This window comes from Galendromus occidentalis, unplaced genomic scaffold, assembly GCF_000255335.2.
Source record: "Galendromus occidentalis unplaced genomic scaffold, Mocc_1.1 scf7180000077427, whole genome shotgun sequence".
Classification (NCBI taxonomy): Eukaryota; Metazoa; Arthropoda; class Arachnida; order Mesostigmata; family Phytoseiidae; genus Galendromus; species Galendromus occidentalis.
In genome coordinates this window covers 491,995-497,824 of record NW_003805415.1, presented here as the reverse complement: position 1 = coordinate 497,824, position 5,830 = coordinate 491,995, and the positions used below count along the sequence as shown (strand labels likewise).

Genomic DNA, 5,830 nt, shown 5'->3' with positions numbered 1-5,830 from the left:
AGTATTTGTTCAATGGAATTACTTTCTGACTGAGACAAATGGAGCTGCGGGACTTAGCGAAAGGATCGCGGCCCAAGCGGAATGATTGATTCGAGGGGCATCGTTCTCAAGGACCGCTGTTCATGTGCGCGGCGCTCCCCGCGACTCCCGCGCAGGGTCGCAGAAGAAACGTGTCAGCGGTTGCATAAGTCGCCAGTACACGTAAACCTTCGTTTTTCCCCTGCATACGGCACGCAACTCGAGTAGATGTGGGTGGGGATCGCGAATTCAATCTAAGCGGTCCGAACGAGGATCGACACAGGTGTCCGCTAATGCAGTTCCTGCAACATCTCGGAAAACGCCACTCCGATCAAGAACAGCTGTCCTTCCGGATCCAACTGCTGTGGCTCATGGGGCGAATGCGTCATCGGTGGGCAGCGCCCGGGCAAAGACGTTGTCAAAGCCGGGGCTTGAATCGAGAGTCGGTAGCAAGGCCTGATGCCGCCGCCGCCGCGCCGCCGGTGCGGCTGCTGTGTCTGGCCGGCCGGCCGACCGCCCGACAGACCGGCAGACTGGCCGGCTGGCTGGCTGGCTGACTAGTCGGCCGTTCGCTCGCTCGCTCGCCTGACGGGTTCGCAGGCGAGCCGCTGGCTGGCGGCCACCCCGGCCGGATTCGTGTGGTGCGCGTTGTTCTTTCCCTTCGCCTCGTCCGATCGGAGAGGGTGGAACATCGTACGATTTTATTTATGCGATGCTAGCGCCACTTAGCAGGCGAGGCAGTTCTCTATGTGTGAGCTGCGGTAGGCTGACTACTGACTGACTTACTGTGTCTGTCTGACAGACCTACTATTCGTGGTAGTCGGTACGGAATCATAGGTCGAGTACCTTGGTGATTCCCCTGTAGTCTCCTGCTGCAGCTCTGGTGTGTGAACATCTCTTCCAACGGTTGACAGAGAAAGCGTCCTCGGGACGACAACGGTTGCAGCAGCTGCCCAAGGAACAGCCCGACCAGAAAAAAAGCCGAACAGCCAGTGAGTAACACCAGTAGACGTGTATGATCTCCTTCGAATTGAAGAGCAGCGGAATACGCGCGTCGCGCACCGCGACCGCCCGTTCTCTCTACTCTTCGACATCCGCTCAGTTGTCTTGATTCGTGCTCCCCGAAAACAGAAACCGCCCGCTTGGGAGCGTGACATCTGCGGGCTGAGTCCGCCGGGTCCGAGTTCTCTGTGCGGAAAAATTCGAACTCCGCTGATCACAATGGTCGTCACTCGAGAGTCGGCTCCACCAATTATTCGAGTTCGGACGGTGATCCACATGGTCGGCCGAGTTCTTCCGGCCGCGGATCTATCTCTATTCAAACGGGCGATATTCTCGGAAACGGAAAGCGTGCTCATCTATTCCAGACACTATTTCCGGAGATCTGACGTAGCGTTTTTCTGGACGACGACGACGACAACGTCAGTCGTTCCAATCTGCGATTATCTCCCCTAAAGCCGATTCGGCCAGTAGACCAACGATGGTCATGTCGAGGATTTTGTTCGGAAAAGAACACTGGAGCTTCCGAAACTTGACAATCACGTGGACTGCACGGCTGACAGTTCTAAAAATGTCTCTTTATCACGCTGGGAATCACGTTTGCGGCAATCTGGCTGCTCGGCGGCCTCTTCCGCGGTTCGAGGCCGGTTCGTTCCCTCTCCAGGGTCAGCGAGCTCGACAATCGATTCCGCTCGGTCTCCCCGGAAAAGAACCTGCAACGGCCGCCGTCGTTTGATTGGGGTCTTCTTCGGCTCGTTCGGGACCAGCGAAACTCGGAAGTGATCCGTTCTCTCGGTCGTGGAAACTGATGCAACTTGCAACTCCTACGACGACGATGACTACTACAATGACCGACACCGAGTGTTCCAGTTAAGCTGTCAGATCATGGACGATGGCGAGGGTATGGTTGTGCCACGTCTGGCCCGAGCCCTGAGGCTCTGCGACAGTTCCAGCAGTTGCATCAGCTGCCAAGGACTCCTCGATGGGTCGATTAGTGTTTAGAGTTTCCTCGGTTTGCCGAGATCGAATCGGTCGCGTTCCATCTGTCGCTGTGTGGAATACGAGCCAATCCCTGGGTCGCTTGAGTCAGGGCTCGATGACGCTTGTTGTTCCAGAAGCAGCGGCAATGTTTATGGCTCGGTGGCGTGATCACCACGTGTGTTCCTAGCGGTGAATCACAGCCGAATTTACTTGAACAGAGAGGAAGTACTCTCTACGTCGACGGTCGAGCGTCGCGTCTTCCTCAATACACCGTCTAACGGGCCGATTTCCGATTTCGAATAGACAGCTGATCTTCAGCCGTGGCGGGAGGTGCTTAACGAGTTGTTTCGCTTGTGCGTATGTACACCGAACGGCATTGACCTCTCGGAAGAAGCTTTTCTCGAAGGGCCAGCTATTCTTATTCGGTATCTATCCGTGACCTGGAAGCTTATGGGGTGACTTCGGTAGTTTCTGCGGGTCCTTGAAGCTTTTCTGTGTCGGGCCCCGAGCGGAACTCCTTCCGAGCTCCCTCACTCAGAGCGAAATTTCGGGAAGCCGCGAACCCATGAAGTTCTGCGAGATAAAACGAATTCGAGCACCGAGGGTTTGCCGATGACCCATATGCTCAGGTTCCTCGTACGTCCTCGAGCTTGGCGCGCGAGGATTTGTGGGGTGCCGGAGAGGATCCGGGCTTCGATTCTCGATTGGCTGGCCCACCGAAATCGGTGAAATCATCTCTCGTTTCGCTTTTGCTCGCTTGGTATCCAGCATGACTCAGGTATAAGAAACGAATGCCCGCTCGTCATCAGAGCCAATGCTCGGGTGTCACAAGGGAGGATCTTCTATTGTTTGCGCATTCCGCGTGGACGGTCCTTCGTTGCCGCAGAACTGAAATTTGTCGGCGTCGCGAAGCCTTTTCGCACCGCCGGAAAGAACGGCGACCGCCTCCGGACGAAGACTGAAGACGCAAGTCAAGAACGAAGGCGCGCTGGCGACGAAATTGCTTAAACTAAGCGAGAGTAATCAAAAGCGTGCTGATCGATACAGCGCGCTTTAAAGCCGTTTCGTCGGAAGATCAATGGAGCGGTGGAAACGATCGACCCGGATACGTTCGGGACGGCTTGCTCAAGATCTACGGAATACGGATGGACTATGGACGGTGGCGTGATGTAGAAGTGTTCTCTCGTACTTGAGATTCCATCTCCATCGTTCGATTCGATGCGCGAGAGCGGTCCAAAGTAATGGGTGAGCACCGGTGCTCGTCGAGCATACCTGGACCTGGGTATATTTCATCGAAGCGTCGGGTCGGCCAAGACGATCAACGGGGATTTGCTGTGGTTTTTCTGAGTTTTGCTTCCGACTGCCGCATTCCGATTCGCCTGTGTCTAGGGTCGGTCATCCGATCCCCGGTCAAAGCGCTGACAGTATACATCGCGGTCGAGTGCTTCGTCAAGACCGGGCTAGGTGTGGGACAACTTCTCTCTATGGCCTGTCAGGTCGGCGGTCGGATATTCGGTCGCCCTTGTGACCCGGACGAGCTAACTATCGACGATCGTAGACTTAAGTCGTGATTTGCTTCCTTGCAGATATGAGTGCTCCTTCCAGCTCTCCCGTCCCCTCAGGGATCACATTTTCCCACCATGTGGCGATCGGGGCGATCAAAGCTCTGAACTACGCCTACGACATACTGACCCTACCCTTCTACACGGTCATCCAACAGCCTTGGATCAGGTGGAACAATCGGTGAGTTGTCTTTTCGAAATTTTTCGCGAAGCTGTCGTGTCGGGAGGAAAAGAGCGTCGTGTTCTCTCTTTTCGCACTCCATGTACACCTTCGGGAGCCACCTGTACGCGAAACACGATTTGAGAGCTTGTAAAAATTTGAATTATAAGGATTTGTGTGATGTGACGACATCTGTTCAGGCGGCTCTCCAAGCCCCTGTGCGGGATGTGCTTTGCCGTCAGCTGTCGCATTGACATACGTCGAGCACACCGACTCCAAGGTTGTTTTTCCGAAGTGGGAGAATATCCGCGGCGATCTCAGGAATCACCGACCGTGGATCCTCTCCGATTGTCACGTTCGGATGCGCCCATCGATCATTCGTCCAAGGCTCGAATTTTCCTCATTTTTTTCCCGTCTTCTGGGTCACGTGGTCGAGTGCCTGCAGGAAGCGATTTTCTAGCCGTAGGGAATACTCTCAGCAAGCGTTCATGCGTGTTCCAGGTATCTCGTCTACTCGAAGAAAGTCGAGGGTCCAACGGGAAGTGCTTACGTGCGCAAAGTCGTTCGCAACGAGGATATTTTCAATGGAGCGCGCACTGTCGACAAAATCACAAGGCACGCCATCGAAGTTTATCCCGACAAGCCATGCTTCGGAGCCCGAGAAGTAAGTTCTGCCGGATGTTTCCAGTTCTGAAGGAGCCCTAGCCGATGCCGAGCTTGAAGCTCCGGACTCCGAATGAGCGGATAGAGGGGAGGGGGGAACGAGAAACGTTTTCCTGACAACCCTGCTGTTTTCAGATTTTCGGCGAAGAGATGGAGGAGCAGGCTGATGGAAAGTCGTTCAAGAAGTTGATTCTGGGCGATTATAAATGGATCACTTATCGTGAAATGGATCAGAAACTCGACCTCATCGGCAAAGGGCTCATGTCACTCGGAGTGAGACCCCGCCAGAATGTTGTTATCTTCGCTGAAACTCGAATGGAGTGGATGTTGGCCGCTCAGGTAATTCTTCTCTTCCAGCTCCAGGCCGGAACTCTTTCGTATTCGCCATTACCAATCATCATGATTTCCCCCAATCCCCACGGAGTCGATATCGGCCTATTCTGACGGCTAATGACTAATGACCATATTCTATCCGAATGCAGGCTTGTCTCCGCTTGAACATTCCTGTGGTGACTCTCTACGCCACCCTTGGAGAAGACGGCATTATCCACGGCGTCAACGAGACGGAAAGCACTCACATGATCACGTCGCTGGATCTTCTGCCGAAAGTTGTGAAAATCCTACCTCAGATGTCTTCGCTTACGCATGTCATCTACATGGAGAACCCTCTGATGAAAACGAAACCCGCCGACCCGCAAGGCATTAATCTTCTCCCGTTCTCTCAACTCGAAACCATTGGAGCCACCGCCGACAGAGAGCTTCGCGGGGAAACCCCCGGCCCCGAAGACACGGCCATCATCATGTACACGAGCGGATCCACCGGTATGCCGAAAGGCGTTATGATTTCACAGTCGAACATCGTCGCGACAGCGCGAGGCTTCGCGACCATCGTCCCTGAGGTGATCGACGATAACGACGCCTACATCGCCTACCTCCCGTTAGCTCACGTGTTGGAACTCGCCGCTGAGCACCTGTCCCTGGCTCTCGGCTGCAAGATCGGCTATTCGTCCCCGTTGACTCTGACCGACAAGTCGACAGGAATCAAGAGCGGCCAGAAGGGAGACGCCGCACTTCTGAAGCCCACGATCATGGTCTCGGTACCTCTGGTCCTCGACCGCGTCCGTAAGGCCATCACGGAAGTGGCCGATTCGAAGGGACCTTTTTCGAAAATGTTCTTCCGTCACGTGGTCGCCTATAAAAACTTCTGGGTCAGAATGGGCTATCGCACCCCGATCGTGGATCGTCTCGTGTTCAACAAGGTGTCCGCTCTGCTCGGAGGGCGAATGCGAGTCATCGCGACGGGCTCGGCCCCGCTGTCCGGAGACACCCACGATTTCGTACGGAACGCTCTCGACTGCGCCGTCGTCCAGGGCTACGGCTTGACGGAAACGGCTGCAGGGGCCGCCATCATGGAGGCTTGCGATCCGACGTGTGGGAAAGTCGGAGC

General features: G+C 55.1%; 1 pseudogene; it reads left to right on the top strand.

Moving 5' to 3' along the window:
- Nucleotides 1–760: 760 nt before the first annotated feature.
- Nucleotides 761–5,830, top strand: part of LOC100906553 (long-chain-fatty-acid--CoA ligase 4-like) — a 6,818-nt pseudogene continuing 1,748 nt past the window's right edge.